Source organism: Terrapene carolina, unplaced genomic scaffold, assembly GCF_002925995.2.
Source record: "Terrapene carolina triunguis isolate 2854851 unplaced genomic scaffold, T_m_triunguis-2.0 Scaffold58, whole genome shotgun sequence".
In the NCBI taxonomy this organism is placed as follows: domain Eukaryota; kingdom Metazoa; phylum Chordata; order Testudines; family Emydidae; genus Terrapene; species Terrapene triunguis.
This window is the reverse complement of record NW_020664409.1, coordinates 50,608,089-50,620,666: the sequence shown is the minus strand read 5'-3', so window position 1 is coordinate 50,620,666 and position 12,578 is coordinate 50,608,089. Positions and strand designations below refer to the sequence as shown.

General features: G+C 44.5%; 1 protein-coding gene across 2 annotated transcripts in view; it reads right to left on the bottom strand.

Annotated features, from left to right (window-relative positions):
* The window catches only part of SDCBP (syndecan binding protein), a 29,469-nt gene extending 26,360 nt beyond the window's left edge, over positions 1-3,109 (bottom strand). The window contains exon 1 of one of the 2 annotated variants that reach the window (XM_024205737.2): positions 2,981-3,109. The gene's annotated coding sequence lies outside the window, so the exon portion shown is untranslated. The remainder of the gene's footprint in view (positions 1-2,980) is intronic. The other variant, XM_024205736.2, reaches the window with a different exon arrangement.
* Between the last annotated feature and the right edge of the window lie 9,469 nt (positions 3,110-12,578).

The following is a 12,578-nucleotide window of genomic DNA, read 5'->3' as shown; positions in this document are numbered from 1 at the left end:
GCAAGCAGTCCTTCAGACTTCTGCTTGCACCAAGTAAGCCAATAAAGAGAAAAAGAATCTCAGCTTTCTTATAATTTTTTTTAGCAATGTTACCTGATCACAAATAGGAGGGGAGATGGTCCCTGCAATCACAAAGAGATGGGAAAACGGCCTGAGCAGCATGCTGCTAGAATGAGGTTCGCAGTATGGAAGAGTTTGAGAATTTCTTATTTATAAATGTACATTTGCAATGATGAGTCAAAACGTAAAAACCTTATCTGATGTTGTGGTTGCAGTTAACAGTAATCACTGAATGTCTTGGTCCAAGCTTCTAAAGAAAATTCTACTAAGAAATGGCATCTTTAGTAATACTGGGTATTCTAATGGACTAAAAATTCCAATTATTTAAAGAAAAAAGTCACGTATTCAGCTGAAATTTATCATTAAATGGTCAGATTTATACAAATATTAAAAGCCACCAAGATGAAAAATCTTGAAAGAACTCCCCACTGTAATTAGCTATTGCAGTACATTATGTAACAGCAGACAACTTCTACCACAGACTTAGTAGCTTGTAGCTAGTTTGTTAGTTAACATATTATGACAAAAGTATGGACAGAAATCACTACCCTATTATTAGAGCTATTTAAAGTTATGAGAAACTCTGAGCAGGAAAAGGATTCTGTCTCCCCACACAATCACTTAACTTGATATTTGTACAGAGATGACTCAGTCCATTTTTGTTTATAAATTCTTGCATGCTGGTATGGGCTGCAAAACCCAACAAGGGGGTGGGGGGGGATTAGAAAAGTGACTCAAAGACAGGGGTGGGGGGAGAATGGTAACTGAACTAGTTTTAAACTTTAAAAAGCTTTTCATTAAAACAGATTGCCCCCTCTTTCCCAAAATACTGGTCTGTAGACGTGTCTTGTTGCTTCTCTAATATCTGTCCTACAGACTCCACTGCCAGCAACAGACTGAGGACAACCAGCTGTACATCCCCTAGTTCACAGACTCCACCAATATCATCTCTATCCCTAGAGATCAGCCACTGGTTCAAATTCAACCCAGGAAGACCAAAGTTATACTAGTTGGAAGAGAAACACTTCCAAGAACCAGCCAAGCAACTGTTCTCATATTCCATCAAGGACATCTGCAACCTATTCACTAAAAAGATTTGAAGCCTCATGGTCGCATCTTAATTGCCACTTAGTCTGGAGTCCAGGGCAGCATCAGTGATGAAAAAGTCTTCTTATACCTTCCATTCACTGCTAAATTACTCCTTTCTCAGACAAGGAAGATATGTTGCAAAAGTGCACCACGCATTCATCGCAGCTCCACTCTGGATTGCTACAACTACTAGCATCTGCATTTGAAGCTGAAGTTTCAGCTTGTGCAGAATGCAGCAACCCAATTCTCCAGTGCCACTGCAAGGCCTTAGTTATCATTAAGGACATTTGTGAGTCAGGACGCAGTTATATCAGCAATCATCTTCATCCACAACCCACTAAGTAGGTAGTCCTTCTCTCAAACAATTTAGTTTACAAATCCAGAACAAAGTGAGAATCAGAGTAAAGTCATTCTCAGAAGAGGAGTTACGGAGTTTTCAGAGGAAAACAGTCTAATCCAGAACAATACCATCTTCAGAGTTATTTGGGACCTACACACAAAAGCAATCCTTCAAGAAAACAAATAAACCTTCCAACCAACTATAATCCAAGTCCATCCTCCTCTATCAAGGCACAAGAAGATTAACAAACCTAGTCATGCAATCCTCATCATGAAGCTCCAGGTAGGTTACCTGAGAAGCACTTAGATTCTGTAGTGACAGGCATGGGGGGAGGAGGGGGGAAGAGAGAGTGGGGGAAACAGGGCTGATAACTAACCACAGACTAAAGATCTCTGCCTCTAAGAATATAAGCATAGATAAATATATACTATAGATCCTGGGTAAAAGAAACTTGTGGTCTCAATAGAAAATGAAAAGCAAATCAGTCAGCCAGTACACAAATGAAAAGCCAATTTATATAGGCAATCCTAACTGACCCATTGTTGCAAGGAAGTTAGTTGAGCCTTACTTACAAACAGACAAGTATTTATTCATCATCTTCTATAGTGTTCAAAGTATCCATAAATTAAAACTTTAATCCCAAATAGTTTTACCCAACCGCTGCTAAAGTAAGAAGCTGAAAAACAGTAGTATCTCAATCTTAGCCGTGTTTTCAAGGGGATAGTTAAGGACTCTGTCTAAACTGTCGACATCCTAGCAATAAAATCTGTTACTAAATGGAGAAGTCAAAGCAATGTCGTTTGTAAAAACTAAGAACATTAACCAAGTTATGGCACAGATGCCTGAATTAGTCACTGGATGGTTTGTAAAGTGCTACAGCGTGCGGCCCTCCCTGTCTTGTGAGCACACCAGATCTATCCCATTGACCCTTTCAAGGGGAGGTAAAAGATTGCCAAAGATACAAAAGAAAAACCACCTTCTCCAGTAAACCGAGCCGAGCAGACTAAGCACTAATTACTCTCGCTGGGTAATCACCAGAGAGCCCAGGGGAGCAGGGGCTCGGCCCAGCCCAGACCCCCCAACCCTGAAGCCAGGGCTGCCTTATTGGGGGGGGGGGGGGCTGTGGGAGACTTGCAGGATTTCCCATTGCGGCGTCTCCACGGTGCCCAGGGCTGGTGTTTGCCTCCTTCAAGGGGCAGGAGATCGGGTAAATAACACGCCCCCCCGTGTGTATGTGGAGGGACCCTCGGGGCTTTACTCCCCGCCCCGCCCAGGAGAGGTGGGGGAGCGCGGGGCCCAGCGCCTGCCCGCAGCCCGAAGGTAACGGCCGGGCCGGGCGCGCTCCGTACTACCCCCGCCCAGCCACTGCGGCTCTCAGGGTGGGGCGGCAGCGGCGGGCGGGCGAGCGAGCCGGGGAAATGGGGGCGGGGGGGTGACACCGCCCCGAGCGGAGGGGAGGGGAAGAGCCAGGCTGCCCACCCCGACACTCACCGGCCGAGGCGGTGGCGGCAGCTGCTGTTCCCAGGCCGCTATCGGCTCCGGCTCCTGGCGACGCGGCTCTGCTAAGGCAGCAACGACGGAGGCTGCGGAACAACGGCTTAGTGCGCTGCTGTGCGCATGCGCCGCCCTCGGGGCCCCGTGACACGGGGGAAGGCGGGGGCGGGGAGTCTCTTGCCCGCTGGGGGAAGGTTCTGTCCCCCCCCGTCATTCCGGGGCAGGCACCCGCCCTCCTCGCGCGTCTGCGGGGGAGGAGCGGCCCCGGCGGGGGCGGGGACTGCCCGAACCCCATCGTCTGCAGCCCGGTCTGCAGGGCTGTGCCCGCCCAGCGCGGTGTTACACCAGGGCCGCCCAGCGGATTCAGGGGGCCTGGGGTCTTCGACGGCGGGGCCCGGGGCGGAAGGACCCCCCGCCGCGGGTCTTCGGAGCACTTCGGCGGCGGGGCCCGGGGCGGAAGGACCCCCGCCGCCGAAGTGCCCCGAAGACCCGGAGCGGAAGAAGCTCCGGGGGCCCGGGCCCCACGAGAGTTTTCCGGGGACCCCGGAGCAAGTGAAGGATCCCTCTCCAGGGGCCCCGAAAAACTCTCGTGGGGGCCCTGCGGGGCCTGGAGCAAATTGCCCCACTTGCCCCCCCCCGGGCGGCCGTGTTACACCCCCTCCCCGCCCTGGGCACAGCAACGCGCCCAACTGCGTCCTCATCCCCCAGCACCCTTCACCCGCCCCCAACCCGTGACCGGAGCTGTTGGCTCAGCAGCATGATGACTCCCCACTTCCTTCGGTAACCCCGGCGCGTGACAAACCGCGCTGGGCTCTGGTTTAACCTCGGAGGGGGCCGCTCCCAGTCCCATTCCAGCGGCTCTGGAGACCCTGGTCCCTGGCCCATAGGTGCTGGAACTAGCGTGTTGGGGGTGCGGCAGCACCCCCGGGGTTGAAGTGGTCCCCATCATTTACAGGGTTTACAGTTTTGTTTACTGGCTTTCAGCACCCCCGGCTGTAAAAATTGTTTCGGCACCTATGCCCTGGAGGTGACTCAGTTGACAACGGAGTTAACTTGAGTTCATCTATACAGCACAGTCCTGATTAAAGAAACGAAACTCCTCATCACGGCCTCTGTGTCATGCTGGGAACAAGAGAACTGATTTTACATAGTGTCACAGCCCTGAATTATGCCCTTCTACTTTCATAGCCTTGAGATACGATTTTGGCATGGGACTGACAAGAAAGCATGTGACAGTTGTGCATGATGTGAAGGGTTGTTTTTTTTTTAAATAGCTAGAAGGTTGGGATAATCTCTCCGTCCCTATTCTTCAAAGCCGATAATGATGACCTGGTACAACGCCAGTTCCCGTTTGCATTTTTTGAGACTTTTACGATCTTCAGCAGCCTGTGGGAGCTTTTCAGTTCGAAACTTCTCCAAGTCTTCCTTCAATTTCATTCGTATGAGCTTGCAGAGAAGGGAGTACTTGCTACCACTTCTTTTCATTTTCCTCCTCTTCTCCAATTAAGGGCTGGTCTACACTGGGGCGGGGGGGTCGATGTAAGGTACGCAACTTCAGTCGACGTATCTTATTTCGACTTACCTCCCGTCTTCACAGCGCGGGATTGACGGCCGCGGCTCCCCCGTTGACTACGCTACTGCCGCTCACCCTGGTGGAGTTCCGGAGTTGATGGAAGCGCGTTTGGGGATCGATATATCACGTCTAGACGAGACGCGATATATTGATCCCCAATAGATCGATCGCTATCCGCCGACCCGGCAGGTAGTCTGGACGTACCCAAAGTCTTTGTATTCTCCGAGATTCTTCTGCTAGCTCTTCTTGGTCTTTCACATTCAGCTGATTTCATACACCGTTTCAGTCTCTTACTGAAGTTCTCATAATTGTCGTCTAGGAGGCTCCAATCTTCCCTAGAAACGTTTTCCTTCAGGATTGCCTCATCGAAAGCTACCAGTTGGTGCCTTCTTTTCGCCATACTCAGCGCCTTTTTCTCCACCTTCATAGTGAACATGAGTCTGGCTCTCAGTAGGCGATGATCACTACCGATATTGAATGATGGCACTACTGAAATATCCTGCACCATGCGTCGTCTATCAATCAGAAAGTAATCAATTTCATTTTTTGTCTTTGCGTTTGGTGCGATCCAGGTCCATCTTCTGTTCGCCTTCTTTTGGAACCAGGTGTTACCAATGAACATTCTCCTCATCTCTGCCAATATAGCTAGTCGTTCTCGTGCGTTTCGTTCTCCGATACCGTACCTTCCTATGAACTTTTTTCCCTCTTCCAACCTTGGCGTTAAACTCTCCCATCACAATTGTATATGTGTAACTCTTAACGAGAGTTTCCTCCAGTTCCCGATAGAATCCTTCCACATCATCATCTTCGCATGCACTTGTGGGAGCATAGATCTGGATGATTTTGAGGGTACTATTTCGGTTCAATCGGAGGTAAAGCAACCCGATACGTGATGACTTCAAATGGCATGAGACAATTTTCGAAGACCATTCCTTGTTTATGATGAATCCAACTCCTCCAATTGTCTTTGTGCCTTCTCCTTTTCCTAAAATGACCGTGCTTCCATCCCTCCAGCTGACCTCCATCTCCTTCTTTCGTCATGTTTCGCAAACACCCAGCACATCGCAGGCTGTTTTTGCCTTTTCTTCCATGAGATGGTTTATCGATTCCTCCCTCGTCAGTGTTCTGCAGTTATAAGTGCACACAGAGAAATTTAATGTTGAAACACCTCAAGGATAACTTGGAAGAGTCCTTTGAAATGTGTCTTCTGGCCTTCCTGAGAATGATTCAGCTTCATAGCATGGCGTCTGTACACCATCCAGGTTTTGCATACATACCTCAGAGTTGGCAACACAATGGTTTTGTAGACCTTCCGTTTTGTCTGACTGATGTCTCTTCGCTCCCACACATTTGCACGTATTCTGCCAAAGGCCACGCTTGCTTTGGAAAATCTGGTGTTGGTTTCATCATCAATGTGAACTGCATGTGACAGTGTACTGCTGAGGTAGGTGAACCATCTTCAGTATGATTTTCTCTGCCATCCTTCCAGATGCCTTTTGTGACTGATGCCAGGATTGGCATCAGATACCAGACTAATGGCAAGCTCTTCAATTTGAAGAGACTATAGGAGAAGACAAAAGGTACAGGAAGTGACTGTTCGTGATCTTCTATTTGCTGATGGCTGTTCCCAGAATGCCAAATTTGAGTCTGACATGTAGCGGAGTATGGATTATTTTTCTTCAGTTTATGACAATTTAGGTCTCACAATCAACATCAAGAAGACAGAAGTGATGTACCAGCCTGCACCAGGAAAGCCTTATGTAGAGCCTATTATCACAATGAATGGCCAAACCCTCCAGGCAGTGGACCATATAGGTAGTATGTATGTATATTCACGGTTACAGGGCTAGCTGAATCTCTGATCTGTTCAAGTGCACTCTTAATGGTATCAGGTCTTGTTCCCTTACCTGTCTTTAGGGTAGAATCACACAATTCTCCTTTCTTCAGACCAGGTACTGGGCTGTAGTACCCTGTGGCTGTAGTACAGCTGTGCCTTCCCAGCAGGTCTGAGTGGGTTTGGGTTCCTGTGGTTCTTCCCTTTAGGAATCTGTGACCCGTGGTTTATAGTGACCCAGAACTGCCTTCTTAAAACAAAAGTATTGTTTATTTAACCATAGAAACAACACAAGGGTTCCTTGCATATCTATCATACCTAGTGTCCTAGGCATGCCTATCTTACCTCGGACTCCTAATCTTGGGGGGGGGGGGAGGAAGAAGAGGGGGTTGAGTGTCAGTTTCCAAAAACCCAGGTAAGTCCTTATGGGACTTTCCTGCTATGGTTCTTTTTTCCACAGTTTTCTGGACCTGGACTTACTGCCCAACATCAGTTTGGTGAGCTATACAGGCTCAGAGGTAGAACATACAAGCTGATTGCTCTTGTATCATTCCTGAAGTGTTTGCTGAGAGGTGTATATTGAGATCCACCTCCCCTTTCCTGGGTGTATTTCCTGACAATCCAGCTATTGAATTAACTCAATATATGCATACAGTAAACCGCACAGTAACCAGGTCATACATAATATTTATAAATTCATACAGGAAATCCAAAATTCATCACAACCAACGTAATTCATAGAGCTGGCTGGAAAACAAAAACCTATATTTGTGAACAAATTTTAAATTGTTTTGTTTCAAAGTTTTCAAAATTTTGGGGGGAGGAGTTGAACATTTTCCAAATTTTTTTTTAATGCATTTACTGTTTTAGCTTCTGCTAGTTTCTGCTGTGCTGAATTGGCCTTGAGCAATGACCTTTCCTGAATTGGAGAATAAGAAAAGAAGATAGAAGGAAAAAGTGGGAGTGTCTTTAACTATTATAACTTAACAAGCCTCACATACTGTGAAAATATTTGTATAGGGATAAATACCTTAGCAACCTGAGATAAAAAAATATTACGCAAGATAAATGTAATAGGCTACGTCTACACTACCCGCCTGAATCAGCGGGTAGAAATCGATCTCTCGGGGATTGAATTATCGCGTCTCGGGACGCGACAATCGATCCCTGAATCGACGCTTGTACTCCACCAGCGCAGGTAGGAGTAAGCGCCGTCGATGGGGGAGCCGCGGAGGTTGATTTGCCACTGTCCTCACAGTGGGGTAAGTCGGCTCAGATACGTCGAATTCAGCTACGCTATTCGCATAGCTGAATTTGCGTATCTGAAATCGACACCCCCCCCCCCCCGTAGTGAGGACGTAGCCATAGATATTCTCCCTGTATGTATGACAGAAATGTCATCTAAATAGCTAAAGGTAGACTTCTAAATGTTATTTTTTTTAAATGCAACAAAATGCAGTTAAAATGCTTTTAGTGTATGTAAACAGTTAAAAAAGGGAAGACTTGCAAGCATTACTCCCGAGTAGTTATACTTTACCCTAGCGCACAAATCAGATAAATGTAATATTTTTAAAGGTGTATTTAACTGAGCTGTTGTAGAACTAAAAATAGCATATTTAAAACTCTAATATAAAATTGTTTCCTTTGGTTTTGAATAGCAAGATCAAGTAGGGCTGGTTGCTTTTCAGATTAACTGTTTATGGAGAGGAGTCCTTAATTTCTTAGCCATTGAAGTTAGCAGGAGTTTTGCTTGAGAGTTACAGAATTAGATCTATTGTTTGAGAGCAGAGCAGAGCAAACACATGGTGAAGTCATCAGTTTTTTGCTCACTTAAATTGCAACCAATAGCTTGGAAATTTTTCTGTTGTTGAAATACTTTTTTAAACAAACCCTGTTATTGTGCTAACATCCGGAGAATAACAGACTCTACCCATGGGAAATAACTAGTCATCAGCAGCTGAAGAATTCCTAATAAAATAATCCATGGCAGATAATGGGGGCATTTTCCGCTTGGAACTGGAAATAGACTGTACTTTGCACATGAGAAAGCTCTCTGACCATCCAGCAGCGAACAGGTGTGAAGAGTCACTTGGACTTTACAGAGAGCAAAGACATTTTGTGTGTGTTTGTATATGGCAAAGAGGGATCCAGCATGTATGTGGCAGATATAATTATTAAAAAAACTAAATTAAAAGAACATTATTAAGGTTGCAAAGTCAAGCAGTCAAACGTTAGGAAATGCCAGAATGAAGGTTGCCTTTGCAATGTTAATTTGGCCCTCTTGTGCATATCCATGCTGATACAGTCTTTAAATCACATGATCATGTGCTATTTTTTTCCACTTCTGGCTCATTCCAAGGAGGGACAGTGCTAACTGAATGAGCAGCTATTCAGTTTTCTCCTTGTTCAACAAGTAGCTCTATGACTTATTTACTGCACACTAATCAACCTGGCTTTGATGGCGGAATTATTAATTTCCTCATAGGCTTTTCTGTGTGCTTCACAAACATTAATGAACTTATTTTCAGAGCAGAGAGATGGAGTATTATTATTCCCATTTTACAAATGGGGACTGAGACACAGAGAGATTAAAGTAAAGAAAAAAATGTATATGAATTTTGGGTACCCAGTTTGAGATGCTTATAGCCTGTTTTTCCCCCCTGAGAAATTTGCATCCTGCATCACTTTATTGGTCAGTACACACCTTCTGCCTCCAGATTTTTACTGAGGTTCTGGCTGCATTTTTATCCCATGCCACCTGATTTATGCACATCCCATCCATGGGCCCACAAAGTCACAGAACAGCCTTTTCAACCTCCTCTTAGCACTGGCCAACATGGCCATTCATCACACCAGGTGGAGGAAGCTAGACGGGTTTCTCTGTAACTGGGGCCTACTTCCATTCCCTTGTTCGGTCATGTCTCTAGGCTGAGTTCCTCTGGGCAGTGTCCACTGATTCCTTGCACACCTTTGAGGAACAATGGGTGCTGTCCAGGGTTCTCTGCTCAGTGTCCACATCTGGTTTCTTGATTTTCAATCTTGAACCTCACTCCCATTTCTGTTTTCTCGTTTGTTGTCCTCTGTAATTAATTGGAGCCTGGCCTTGGTGGTTCCTCTCCCTTAGTTGTGGGGGATCGCCTTTAGTTTTGGGTGGGCCTAGATGCACCTGTCGCTAGTACTTCAAATACTACATACTTTCCAACTCCAGAACCTCTTGCGGAAGTTCTGGCTACACTTTTCCTCACATCCCATGTGTGGTCCTATAAAGTCACGGGACCTCCTTGCCAAACTCCTCTTGGCACTGGCCAAGGCAGCTGGATGGGGGCGGTGCTCTGCAATCATGGGGCCTATTTCTGATCCCTCGTACGATCATGCCTCCAGGAGAGTTCCTCCGAGCAGTGTCCACTGAATCCCTAGCTGCCTTTGAAGAGCAGTGGGCTCTGTCAGATTCTTTGCTTGGTGTTCCCTTCTAGATTCCTGATTTGTTACCTCTGACCTCCTTCCTGCGCCTGCTCTTTCATCTGTGGCCCTCCATAATCTACTGAAGCCTGGATTTAGTGGTGCATACTTCTTAGTTGTGGACAAGGGCCTTTAATTTTGGGCAGGCCCAGACTTGCCTTTCCCAAGCTTGTGTAACAAATGAGACAGGAGCCCTACAGACAACAGCCTCTTTCAGCACATGACTGATTTATTCCCTGTGAGAGGAGACAGGAAAGAAAAGTCAGGAAGTGGGTGGAGTGAAGCTCTGCACTTGTAAATAGAGGGGCTTATTGTGCCTTTTCTGTAACTAAATCACAGGTGGAGTTCCAGTGGAAAGGATAGTGACTAAATGAGCTAATATGCCTTTTCCATCTCCTACCTTGTACAAGTTCACGTTTTAATATGATGAAGGCTGGAAGCTGAACTAGACAGATTAGCATTGAAATAAAGCTCACATTTTAACAGGGTAATTAACCATTAGAACAACACACAAAGGGATGTAGTAGATTTTCAGTCTCTTGAAATCTCTAAATCAAGATTACATGTTCTAAAAGATCAAACAGAAGTTAGGGGCTTGATGTAGTAACTACTGGGTAGGAAATCAGATTAGATTATAATGTAGCCCTCAAAATAAAATGGAACAATTGAGTGTTTCTCTGCATTCTTCCGGTAGTAGAAGTGTAGCAAATGCTACATTCTATCCAGCTGAAACTGCAGTAGTGGTTTAGGTAGAATGTTATTAAGTGAGTTGGAATTAATCCAGGACACTGGGACTTTGCAACTTTTATGAAAAGTGCCATGGGATCTTTAATCACTTTAAATGGTCAGAACCTCCATTTTATAACTCAGTGCCTCCCCTCCCCGCCCCCCCATCAGCAGCACAATGACCCTGCATACTTTCTCAAAGCACTGTCTCAATACTAACTTAGAGCAGAGGGAAGAACACTATATTAACAGTACTTTCTGCAGCTCATGGGTTTTTCTTGGAAGTCTGCCATCTAATTACTGACCAAACTAAACCTGTTTAGTTTATAAGGTCAGAAGCCTTAGATGGTATGGCTGCAGGAACACCCATGTGAACACCAATTTGTAAAGAAAATAATTACACATATCTAAATTTTCCATCTGTTTCTATTCTGTCTTCTACCCCTCTTTTCATGTCTCCTCACTTTGTGTAGGAACATATTAGGAATAAAATATACTTCTCTTCCAGCATCTACTAGTTTTTATTTCTCTCTTCTCTTCCCTCTTCTTTCAGTATATTTTTTCCCCTCTCTCCTCCTTATCCTTTGGTTGAAGTCTTTCTCTCTTCAGCGCATGCCCAGATATAAGCATGCTAAGCGCTAGTTCTACAGCCTTTACCAACTTAAAAGAAAAAAAAATAGAGAGACAAAAAATTCTAATGATTTTGGTACCAAAATCCTGATGTTTACAGGGACAAAATAATTTGTTTACACACAACTGTACAACAGCAACATGCAGTGTACTTAGTTTGGACAAAGGACAATTTAGCTATGCATTTTTTGTTGCTTTTTAAATTTGTGGAGAAACTGAAAGAAAGGCTGCTTCTGAATTCCTGCTCCATCTGCTGGAGCAATACAACATGGCTTGTCACATGCTTGGAGCAGATTAGGATCTTTTTCTGTTGGTTTTTTACATAACTCTTCTTCACTGTACAGTAATTTTTTCATACTAATAGCTACCATTTTGTGATTTTTTTAATTTTGACTTTTTTAAAACTACTTTTTTCTCTGTTCAACTGAGTGCTTTTAGTTATTCACTTGAAACTAATAATGAAAGTTATTTTTTAAATATGCTGTTTTAATTAGGGCCTCATCTTTAAACAAATGATATTGCACTAGTTTTAAGAGTACACTTTTAAAGTAATAACTATTAGCCATAACCCTTCTCTTCATGCTACATTTTGTGTCCACTTCTCCAATTCTGTGTCATTTGCTACTTCTTCTCATTTGTGTTCTCTCTTTCACCCACTTGTACTTTGCTTCTGCTTCACTGGCTGTTCCCTCTTTTCAATTTGTTCTGAAGTGAAACTTAATAGAATCCTGATCCTTTGCATCACTGTTTGCCAATATCAAAGATCAGGAATTGAGTAGACTCCCTTTGCTACCAGCTGCCAATGGAAAAAAAATAAAGCACAATAAAATCATTTAAAAACAAAAGTTATAAAATCACAATGCTAAATGTTATTAAAATCTGCTTATTTGACAGAGGGGAAACTATCTATCAAGAAAAAAGAACAGGAGTACTTGTGGCACCTTAGAGACTAACAAATTTATTAGAGCATAAGCTTTCGTGGGCTACAACCCACTTCTTCGGATGCATATAGAGTGAAACATATATTGAGGAGATATATATACACACATACAGAGAGCATGAATAGGTGGGAGTTGTCTTACCAACTCTGAGAGGCCAATTAAGTAAGAGAAAAAAAACTTTTGAAGTGATAATCAAGATAGCTCAGTACAGACAGTTTGATAAGAAGCAAGTGTGAAAATACTTACAAGGGGAGATAGATTCAATGTTTGTAATGGCTCAGCCATTCCCAGTCTTTATTTAATCCTGAGTTGATTGTGTCTAGTTTGCATATCAATTCCAGCTCAGCAGTCTCTCGTTGGAGTCTGTTTTTGAAGTTTTTCTGTTTTAAGATAGCCACCCGCAGGTCTGTCATAGAATGGCCAGACAGGTTA